This window comes from Hyperoodon ampullatus (genome assembly GCF_949752795.1).
Source record: "Hyperoodon ampullatus genome assembly, chromosome: 7".
Taxonomy (NCBI): Eukaryota; Metazoa; Chordata; class Mammalia; order Artiodactyla; family Ziphiidae; genus Hyperoodon; species Hyperoodon ampullatus.
The window spans coordinates 107,491,787-107,504,238 of NC_136920.1; the positions used below are offsets into that span (position 1 = coordinate 107,491,787).

The following is a 12,452-nucleotide window of genomic DNA, read 5'->3' on the forward strand; positions in this document are numbered from 1 at the left end:
TAAACCAAAAACAAAATCTAGTACCACCTGTAGTCAAGAACACTTTCATAAACTTTTTGCTAATTTTACTCACTAGACAGAATTAATTTTGAACAACTGTATTGATTTTCCCCTTGAGCAAAGTAGTAACAACATTTTTGGGTTCAACTGTGTCATAAAATAAACACTGCAACAGTATTTATTGAGGGTGCATTATTGTAAATGGAGAAGGCATTATTTAACTCTTCCTGTCTTGGTAGGGGAATGATGTGGATTGGGGATGAATTGAATGAAAACTAAGTGATGCAATGGGCACTCAAACTCATAATCTAGTAGAGGAAACAGACATTCAAATAAACAAATGAAACTTAGTTTAAAACTGTGTAATGATAACCATACTCAAGGGAAAGTGTTGGCCCAAGGGAAAGTTTGGTTAAATCTGCCTTAATGGGACCAGGAAAAATGCCATGAGGAGAAACAACTTGAATTGGGTCTTGAAGGTTGAAAAGGTGCCTTTAAGACTGTTGAAAAAGGAGCATTTATTAGCGGGAGACAGACTTCCAGAGGGAGTGGAATGGTCTTTACCCTGTTCTTCATTCAGATCTCTCTGCATGTGGAAGGGAAGTCATGGGTCTTAATATCTGGGTTAAGGACGAAGGGGCAAACACATGAGCCCAGCACTTAGAATATTTCTTCATGACAACTTTGTATTGAAATCTTGCTTTTTTGAGCTCTCAGTTTCGAGTTGGAATGTGAAAAAAAGGAAAAAAACATTCTTTGAATCTATGTATAACATTTAAACACAGCTTGTTTAGGATCAGAGCCTTTTATTTTTTCCCCTTGTGGCTTAGCATAAAAAACATGCTAGTCCTCTTTAAGAAGGTCTAACACTTATTTGAGCTCATTCTATGGCAGCAGCTGCCTATAGTTTCTCCCTCCCTTGGTCCCTGGATTTAGAGTGGAGAGCTGGGTGGATTAAACGTGAAGACTTAAAATGAATGCAAAGCATTTGCTAGATAAGAGCTCCCTTTACTCAGTTTTCTGGTTGGTATGTGAGTCTCTCAGATTTAAGGATTTTTATTTTTAGGTATGTTTTCTGCAAGTCAGAGTTTCAAACATTACGGATGTTCATTTAATATCAACAGATGGAACTGATGATGAGGTCATATTTGAAATATAAATTACCTGATATCCTGCCAAATGAAATACTGTGGCAGTCAGGATTAATTTTTATCAAAATGAAAAAAAAAATCCCTAAAGAGGAAGAAAGAGGGCATGTTAATTACTATATAATTATTCTAGTATATCTATTGCTTTTTTCAGCCTTTCCTTTTGTAATGTACGCCTGTAATTATCTTTTCAAATCTTACGTAGATTCCCCCTATCCCTGCCCCAAATCCAGTACTCTTTCCCTTGTTTCCTATTATATGCATATGTAACATGATGGTCTGCATCCTATCTTAATGAAATCAAGCAGGACTCTGAGGAGTCCTCCTGGGTTCAAAAGTCCCTCAGTGTCCCCCATTTCTTGTTTATAGAGAAAGGCTTTAGTCTTCTAGGACTTCCCTGAGTTCCAAAGAGCATCAGTTACTAATTAGGGAAGTGAGGGAACACAGAAACAAAGGTGAAGCAAACTCAAATGGTCTTGGAGAAAACACAAAGCCCAAAAGGTCTTAACAGAAAAAAACATCAGGGGCCAACTGGGAAATGAAATTCTTGACCATCACATAATGTTCTAAGTAAATAATAAAATGTCTCAACTATTGTTTTTGCTCTCTCCTAGAAAGAAGTTAAAGGATCACAAGACCATGATTTACTAATTTGTTTTGCAGGAACAATCAATCAAAATCACCAATGACACATCGAGTCATAAGACGGTGGCAGGAAGTCTGCAACTTAGATCTATGGGAAGCTGAAATTACAAAGCCCCCTCCCCTTTTACCCTTTTTGCTTTTAAAACCCTTGCACCCTGGCCAACCAGCAAGATGGATCTGAGACAAACCTACATCTCCTATCTTCTCTGGAGAGCAGCACCCTCTAGATCAGTAAACCTTTCTCTGATCCAAACTCCAACGTTTTTGTTTGTTTGTCTTCACTATGCATCTAGCACACAAACTTGGGTTAGACAACATTAATGTACACGTTCATGTCTCATTTATCCTGTTACTGGGATTTGCTCTCTGATAGTGAATCAGTGTTCTTTCATTCATTTTTGACACCTATGAACATGTTCTTTTTAAAAATACCAATTGACATCTTATTTTCCCTTTTCTCCTTTTATTTACTGTAGTACCAAAATAATTTAAAAACTTTTTGTTTGATTTCCTTGCATGTTGTAAAAATAATAACTATGTCCACACACACCACCCCTGTGACCAATTCACAGCTTGGCACAGTTCTTTAGATACGGCCTTTGTTTTTTATCATCACGTCATGTGGATATCAGGCTTCATGTCAGTGCTAGGCTGTTATTTTCCTGCCTACAGGAATTTTACAGAATATAGAGCCACACATCTTCTGATGAAATTTATATATGTTCCCAGTTGCATAACAGATATTGAAAGACTCACACTAATAAAACAAAATTATAATTCAAGTTCAACATTTTGTTATCTGATTTTTCAGATTTAGAAGTGACACTAGAATTGAGATAAAACAAAACACTAGGACACAATCTTTGTTAAGTGGCAAAGAAATTTGGCTGCCTAAAAAGGACCAGTAATCATAGTCATAAATAAATGGCATCTTTTTAATGCAAAGGACACACAGTTATAGTTTCAGAGCCCAGTTGAAAATTTGAGTTCTTTTACAAGCTGTGTTTGATTTTAATATCCTATCTTATTCATTGCAACTCAGATGTGCCTGTCTTATTTATTTGCCAAGATAGTTGGGAATATATTATAATTCAGAGAAAATACTGCTGTTGAATCTATGATTGTGTAACTTAGCTGTTATATAAACTAGAAAATCACAAGTCAAGTCATACTAGTTCTACAACTGCTTACAATTTGTATCTTCTACTTCTTAGAAAATCTGTAGTGCAATATTGTTGGTCAGAAAATGAATACTACAGTTTTAGGTTAATATCGCAAGAGTAATGGGGAGTTCACTACTGTAAAGAATTTTTAAGTCTTACTTTTATTTAAAAGCTGTCTAACATTATAATCTAATATAATTTATGGAAAACCAAGACATTCAAGATTCTTTAAGATATGCCAGGATAAACAAAGTTATGATTGTTGTCTTGACAAGGATCTAGCAAAACTGATATTTAAGTAACTATTATGCAAATTACACTGTATTGTGTAAGTAACTTCAAAAGACCCAAAATAATTTTATTAGAATAGTAGTGAAAATGTATGATGGACAAGATCACATTGTTGGATTAAAATAAATGATTAAAGGCATTTTCATGGTTATTAAAGAACACTATCAATTACACATACAAATATTTTTTAAATGTTATATTATGCAATTATATTACTAATTATGCTAAATAGAATCATAGTGATTTAATCAGTCTTGAGCTACTGTATTCTTACACATCAACACTTTTTATATCACCCATGAATAATGACCTATTTTGGGTGAGTAGTACCATCCAGATATTCAGCTGCTAGCAACACAAACTGGGTTTATTTATCTGATGTTTTCTTTTGAAAGAGTTATTTGATTCAACTATCTGCAAATGGAGGGGCAGGAGGAGAGTCAGGTAATATCTATGTCAGAGTTTATATAATTTCAAAAAGGAGAGAGTTATCTGTATGCTATTAAAAACCCTTCTCTTTGATAAGGATAGAAAAGTGCTTTTTAATTAGAGGGACACTGGTGCACACAACAGGAGTAGCATCAATGGAATGCTGAATATAGGAGTCATATTTCAGAGAAGTAAGAAATTGAGAAAATGAGAAGTGAAAATGTAGAAATTAGGGAGGAATATGATCAGAATAATTAATTTAATGAGATGAAGGATATGCCTTTATAAGTATGAGATAGAGAAACACTGAGGCCATGGGAACTCATTTGGGAAGGAGAGGACTGGGTCTGTCCCATGTAGCATCATTGAGCTTAAAAAGAAGTGACAAAGGGATATAGCAGCAGTTTGTACTTACTCAAATTAAAGCCTCTTTCATTAATTTTATAGATTGTTATGCAGGTACCCACTACTACCCAATTTCTCTGATCTGGCATAATTACTGTTATCCAAAGCTAGTATATTCCAAGAGAAAGGTGTGTATGTCTGAAAGTCTACTTTATACTGCGTTTTAACCTCAGTCATAGAGAGGAATACGATTCTGTAATCCTCACGGTATTTAACACCATCATGATGGCACTACAGAGCCGATTTAGAAACCATTTGGTTTGGACTCTTTCCAAAGCAGCTTAGGTACTGAAATAACATGTTCAAAGGCTACAGTCTGAACTCTAAGATCTCAGAACACAGAAGGAGTAACCAACATTGTAGCTTGGTTAAAATTATCTGCAGCTGTGACTATAGCATTTATCTATGCCGTAGTCCAAGAAGGGCATAGTGAAAATAAGCAAAGATCTGCCAACTTACACAGTTTGAAGCCATACATGTAAACCTGAGGTAAGATGGAATGTCTTGAGTTTTCCCTTTTCTACAAAATATCAAGAGTAAAAATAGAAAATCCTTCTTCAAAGATGGTTATTTTGGGTCTTAGATTTTCCCTAAGTCCTCTTGTATTTTCTGACAATAACATTTATTGTCTCTTGACCACTACATTGTAATGTCCATACTTAATTCAGAGATATCATACAGGGGAATTTGATACTTTAAAACTTTAAAGTTTTCTGACAGTTGCAACTGAACCTAATCCTTATTTATACAGGCATATAGCAAATATTTTCAACTATTTGCCACAGGTTCAAGGCACTAAACTCCTCCTCCCAGGCATGCATTATTTTCTTATTTCTCTTGGGCTTTTCTAGAACTAGACCACTGGAGAATTTTATTTCACTTGTTTACATGGCAACTAGACTAATCTTTGTCTAGTTTGTTTCTGTCTGGAAACTCTATGGTACTTCCTTGAATGAAGCTTTCAATGTTTTCCTATTCTTTTATGATACATACCAAAATCTGGTCAAACTTGTCTCCTCCCTCTCTTTCTAGTCTCATTTTGTACCATTACTCTTCTTGCTTTCTAACCTCTAGCAACATTGTCCTTCTCAGATGTTTTAAAAGGTAGCATGCATCTCCACCTCATTGTCTTTACACATGCTAGTGTTCCCTTTAAAAGATTATTTCCAGGGCTTCCCTGGTGGTGCAGTGGTTGAGAGTCTGACTGACGATGCAGGGGACACGGGTTCGTGCCCCGGTCCGGGAAGATCTCACATGCCATGGAGCGGCTGGGACCGTGAGCCATGGTTGCTGAACCTGTGCGTCCGGAGCCTGTGCTCCACAACCGGAGAGGCCACAACAGTGAGAGGCCCGCGTACCAGAAAAAAAAAATATTTCCTTCCACTTTTGCCTTCTATTCATTTCTCAGACCTCACCTTAGACATCACTTACCTTCTAAATAGATCACTTCCCCCTCATATAGTCTCTTATAGCTTTCTGTACATTTCTTTCAGATATTTTTTTACCAGTTTCTAACCATATATTTTGAATGATGATCTGATTAGTGTCTTCTCTCTCCTACCCCCACTCCCATACTGTAGGCTCCATGAAAATAGTATTTCTGTGCTCAGTATTTAGTCTAGTGGTTCTCAGTAGATGCTCAGCAAAGAGTTGTCTGAACACAGAAATAAATTAATGGGAATTTCATAGAGAGGAATCAGGATGTCAAGAGGATCAGAAGAAGCATGGCAGGTCACATTCAGGAACTTCAAATATTGCAGATTATGTTGTGTGTTTGGAAGAACAAAGAGGGTGTGGGAAATTGGTGTGGACTGTGGGAAGAGCTTCAAAGTCTGGAGAGGTAACAAGCAAGGGACATCTCATAAGGGCCTTCTCTACCATATTATAAAATTTGGCCTTTACTCCTCAGGGACTTTAAGAAGAGACTGACAGAACTGCATGTGTTTTAGGGGGATCATTTAGCTAAGGTGTGAAGGATACAATGGATGAAGGTAACACAAAAAACAGGAAAACCAGTTGGGAGGCCATATTGAAGTAATCCAGGTGAGAGATAATAAGGAAGGAGAGTAATTTCTAGATTAAAGTGGCAGAATAAATCAACTTGGTTATTGTTGAAACATAAGGAATAAGGAGAAGGAAGACTTGAGCATAATGACAATCTGTTCTTCTGGTGTTCATTTTACTTGTTTTCAGAAGAAACTCTTAGGTCTTTTTGATCTCCTGAAGAAGCGAATATTTTTCTATTTGGACTTCAGATGTCAAGTAACTTCTAATGATATGGTCTTTGCAGTCACCTCCCTCATCACCCAAAGCAGTATGCTAAATTCTGACACAGGTTTGAGAAACCCACTTTTCTCTCCTGCTATAAACATCAATTTTTCTAGAGACCATCTCTGTAGATTTTGAATATTCCTTAAGAATAAATGGGTATTTTTTCAAGCTTGTCTCTAGCATTTTTTATCTCCTCAGCACTATGGATATTTATCAATATCTTTTTATAATATAAGGGAATCTCTTTTTATGCAAGAAAAGCATTCTTGAAAAATTTGTGTAATTTTAAAGCCAAATGACTAAAGACCAATTTCCTAAAGAAATAAATATCTAACGTAATTTATATAGTTACTATTTTGCTCATCAATTGAGATTTTATCTATTTTTTATAGCACACTACGTAAAATTCACAATTCTGATTTTACCTATTTTTTAATATCACAATATATAAAGTTCACAATTCAAACTTGCATAAAATACAGCCATTATATCTTCATAAGGAGATTAAAATATAGATTTATGAATTTACAGTTACCTAAATAATGTTTGTCTCATATTAAACATTTAAAGTACTTAAGACCTAATTTTCGTGTTAAAGTTATATGCCAACACTTTGGGAAAGCAAAGTGTTGAATTGAGAGGAGGAATAGCACCCCTCAGAGAGACTTCACTGCAGCGAGAATGACCTGTACTATGATTTGGTCCTTAGAGCCCAGGGAGGGTTTAATGGGTGGAGATGGTGAAGAGGAAGGAGTTACTGCAGCATAAGGCAAAGACAGAGAGGTGGAAGCTTAAAGAATACTTAATAGGGGCTTCCCTGGTGGTGCAGTGGTTGAGAGTCTGCCTGCTGATGCAGGGGACACAGGTTCGTGCCCCGGTTCAGGAAGATCCCACATGCTGCGGAGCGGCTGGGCCCGTGAGCCATGGCCACTGAGCCTGCGCGTCTGGAGCCTGTGCTCTGCAACGGGAAAGGCCACAACAGTGAGAAGCCCGTGTACCGCAAAAGACAAAACAAACAAACAAAAGAATACTTAATAAATTATTAATAGTAAATAGACTAGTTTTCTGGAGTAGTAGATTCATAAACTATATTATGCTTTATTATCATTTTACAATACAGTTGAATCACCTAAGAGCCCTGTGAAGTAGGTATTATTATCCCCACCTTATAAGTGAAGATATAGAGAGAAAGATAGATTATGTGATTTATGTCAAATCATTACCCTAATAAATGGCAGAACAACAGTTTGAACTCAGGCCTTCCATTTTCAATTCTAGGGACTTTTCCACCACACTTTAGTGAACAGGGAAAGCAGGAGATAAAACTAGGAAGGAAGGTTGAGGCTGTGTTGTGAAGGCCTTTAAATAACAGTCATCATCAACTCTTCTCGTTCACAAACACATCTCATATTTTAGCATATTCTGTCAGTGCTATCTTTAAAATATATCAAGAATCTGACCATTACTCCCTATAGCCACTGCCAACATCTAGGTCCAAGCCACATCGCCTCTTGTCTGGGTTATTACAATTATCTCCTTGCAAGTTCCCTTGCTCGGCCTTTGCCTCCTTCAGACTAGCCATAGCAAGCAAGTCATATCATATCACTCACAGTCCAAAGCTTCTCATTGATTCTTTACAGTAGCCTGCATAGTCCCACATCTCTGACCTCATCTACTCTCATTCTCAGATGTCAGTAGCAAACTTGCCTTTTTGCAGTTGCAATAACCGGACAGGTGATACTCCTACTCAGGCTTTTGCCCTCCTGTGCTCTCTCCAATGTGGGTCTTCAAGGATTATCCTTTCATTTCCTCTAGGTCTTTACCCAAATGCTCTCTCTTCAGTGGGTCCATCCTAGGCTACTTTCTCCAAACTTTTGTCCTGAGATTTCCTATTGCCCTTTTTTGCTTTATTTTTCCCTAACATCATCATCTAACATACTATATATTTTTTTCAGTTAGCCTTGTTTATTGTCTATTTCCCACACTAGAATATAAGCTCATGAAGGTAGATTTTGTTTTGTTCACAGTGCTAGAAGAGTGCCTGGCAACTAAAAAGCACTCAGTGAAACTTCAGAAAAATAAACTACTAAAAGTTAAATTTTACTCCATTGTCAACAGGGAAACTCTGGAGATTTTGGAGCAGAGAGGAGACAGATTTATAAAATTGCTTTCGGTATATTAGAATCTATAGTATTAGAGGAAATAAAGGATACAAGTAGAAAGAGAAGAGAGAAATATACTCCAAATAGGAGGCTACTAAAATTAATATAGGTGTAATGCAATAACTCCTCTAATCTAGATAGGTTCTGAAAAAAAAAATAGAGAGAAAGGAGAATGTCAGTTGCTTGCTTTTCTCTAAATTCTATACATTTTCCTGTATTTATCTATGTAAGAGTCAGGAGATTTTTCATTATTTCAGGTGGAGCCATAAGAAGTTTCCATTTCTATTAGTCTAAAATATTCAAATTTCGGCAAATGTCTTATGGTTCAATCTAATTTCTTAATCTATAATAAATAATATTCAGTGAAATTAAAGTGATATGAAAATGACTTAGTTTATATAGTTAGACCCTAAAAGAATGTGACAAGTAAACGCAAAAATTCCCAAACTGGGGCAGAGGGAGGTCACGAGTGGTATGAGACAAGAGCCCTGCACACTTCAGCAAGTCCTTAGGTTATCCCTGGAATTTGCTCTAAAGTTTTCATGATCAGTCTTCATAGCAACCTTCTTGAGTCATTAATAAAGGCTAAAATAAGTCTCAAGAAACGTAGAATTAAAGGAATTGTGAAGTTCATTTTTGAAAGGACTATATACTGAATGATAAAAACAGGCATACTTTTGGTTCATAAAAACAGTTTCTCAGCTAACCTTGAAAAGTTGGTTCATTAGGGCTTCCCTGGTGGCACAGTGGTTGAGAGCCCGCCTGCCTATGCAGGGGACACGTGTTCGTGCCCCGGTCTGGGAAGATCCCACATGCCGCGGAGCGGCTGGGCCCGTGAGCCACGGCCGCCGAGCCTGCGCGTCTGGAGCCTGTGCTCCGCAATGGGAGAGGCCACAAGAGTGAGAGGCCCGCGTACCGCAAAACAAACAAACAAACAAAAAGTTGGTTCATTGGTTAAGGATGCAGGAGAGCCAATGCTCTACATAGAATTCTGGTTCTTAAAACAGCAATTAACTTATTCATCAATACACTATGTTGAAGTTTGAGGCCAATATATCCTTAATTAATCATGAAAACATCACTAGCAACAAAACATACAGAAGTGTTTCACAACATATTAAATATCAGTTTATTAGATTTAAATTCCAAATTGTGTACTGTAAATAATATTAATTTGGATCTGGCTTTTACACACAAAGCAAAAATAATTCATTTTTGTTGATTTGAAAGTGATATTTTAAAATGTTACTTTTGTCTTCTCTTTAGAAAAGGAGTAGCAACACATAATTTTCTGTGATGATTCTGGTGAAAGGATTTGCATACAATTAGTGAGACAATTTCTGTTTCTAGTAGGGACAAGCACAGGATGAAGTAAGTATTCACCATATGATTAGCCTAATTTTTCTATCCCACTGAGGCTAGCTCAGTTCCAAGAAGTAATTGTAAACTCATGGCAGGGACCGTGAGCATGAATACACTTAATTACTCAATATTAAATTTCTTTAGTAGGGAAATGATGCTGAGTTTATCATCTAAATGAAGAGAAACTTCTTCAACAGCATGTCAGGTGACAAATGATGGGTTCAGTGGTAGACTCAGTTATGTTCAACTGCAAAAATTGTTTTTCTCATTTCAACTATATGGTTCTGAGGCAGGTTATTTGAATTTCTCAATTGTCCACTTTTGACTTCCGCGCAATGAAGATGATAATGTAGGATTTTATTAGTTGTAATAGTTTGCTCTATAGCTGTTAATCAAAATCAGCTTCATTCTTTATGGTAGAATGAATGTAGAATGCTGTTGTACATTTGAGGGAAATATTTTGTGAATTCTTGATAGGTGAGGGAATTCCTCACTACAACTCTGGGAGAATCATAATGTATGACTCAACATCCCACACCATCACAAAAATGAAAACAAAAAACTTAACTCCTATTCTTGAATCCATATTTGGTTATTAGCCATTTACTCAGTCACTTTAGTCAGAAACCCAGGAGATACTCTCAGACCTGGCACTCTTCTCTACCCTTATACCACGTCAATCCTGATATTTCTTCCTAAATATTCTCTTTAAGGTCTTTAATAAGCAAATCCCTACTTATTCTTTCATTTTTCATTCAATGAATATTTACTGAGGGTCTTCTATATGTCAGGCCATTGCTCTAGAGGCTGTAGGTATAGAAATAATAAAAACAGTAAAAGATGCCTACCTTCATGAAGATTACACTCCAGTGGCTGAGCCAGACAAACAAATATACAAATACATTTATAGTATAATGACAAGAAGTGGTAAATGCTATGAAGAAAAATGAAGGAAGAACGGGACAGAAATGACTAGAGATGACAGTGGGAGGGGTGCTTATCTTTCCAAACCAATCTTTCTTAAGTATGCGTCACTCAAGTAATACTAAAGATCGGTAGTTTGCTGAATAAACCAGGTTCTCTATTGCCTTAATGCGTTGCAGTGGCAGTTCCTTGTGCTAAGAGAGTCTGTATTCTTTATTCTCATTTGCAACTTCTAATCCTACTTTAAGCCTCAGCTTTAGCTTTAGGCCATTTTAGACTTCTCTGACCTTCTTATATTGAGTTGTTGTCTTTTTTATTTATATTTCCCTAGCTATCTCTACAATAATTATACCTCATGTCTCACTGAATTAATTAAATTTTTTATCAAGTAAGCACTATATGCTACTTTTGAAAGTCCTAAGTATACAGTGAGTCACAGTTATTTATCTCAAGGGTTTGAATTACAATAATTGCAATTTCTAGTTTACCTGTCTAGTTCTCTTTAAGTATGAGATGAGTTCTTATTCATTTTTGTTTCTCTAGTTTTTTTTTTTCACACAAAGGAAAGAATATGGTCAGTATGAGTTATATTGAATTGAATGGCAGGGTAAAAATCCTGCCTTTTTATATAACCCCTCCCTCATTTGATCAAGCCTAATAATAATAAAGATAATAATAAAAATAACTAACAATCATTGACGGTCTACACAATCCATAATAGACTGTAGTAATTGCTTTATGGGCATGGTGATAGTTTTATTGTCTTCATTTTGTATAAAGAAAACTGATGATAGAGAAGTTAAATTCTTGGCCCAAACTACTTAGCTATTGATTGGTAGAGTCTCATTCTGTCTGATATTAAAGTCTCCCTTTTATTCTCCTCTATGATATGGTCTGTAATACAATAAACACTTAACTCTATTCTGTTTGGGTTAATTTTATCCCCCTATTAAGAATTAATTTCTGCCACAGAAATATCCCTGAATGTGAAGCACTCTTAGGTACCATGGATATTTCCAAGGAGTGCTGTGTCCTCTATTCATGCTGGAGATATGCTTGCTGCTTTAATTCCAGGTTCACAGAGAAGTGAAACACCTTCCCTTCAGTACTGACTCCCCAACAATTTCTGGCAGATCTGATCCAAATGTTACAGTCACTGAAAATATTACAATAACACAAAGTTTCTTCTTTGACAATAGCCTGTGAATGCTGTCCTGTGGTCAAGTTTGATTAATGATGTCATCCCTGGCACTGCTCAGGACATACCATCAACTGCTTTCTCTCTGTAAGGATATCAAACATTAAATCATAGAATTAGGTAGACTCTGGTGAAAAAGCTTTTGAATTACTATTTAGATCTATCTATATTCTTGCCCAAGTTCTTCCCTTCTAGAAGGAGTCACAAAACCCTACAGCAGTATTTCATAAATTATACTTGAATCACAATATGGGATGCCTTTTGCTGATGGAGGGATTAATGTAGGTGACTTATCTGAATAGGTATTAAGATAGTAAAACCAAAAAGTACTTGTATTTTTAATTAGAATAAGGTTGCCTGAACATTGTAATGGATTTAGAAACAATTGTATACACTTTTATTATTGTAACAAATTTGAGCCAAGTTTGTATAATCAGGATGAAAAGTCAGATCA

General features: G+C 36.2%; 1 protein-coding gene across 3 annotated transcripts in view; it reads right to left on the reverse strand.

Annotated features, from left to right (window-relative positions):
* GRIA4 (glutamate ionotropic receptor AMPA type subunit 4) overlaps nucleotides 1-12,452 on the reverse strand; it is a gene marked incomplete at both ends in the record, with an annotated part of 489,699 nt that overhangs the window by 179,347 nt on the left and 297,900 nt on the right. The window lies entirely within an intron of this gene.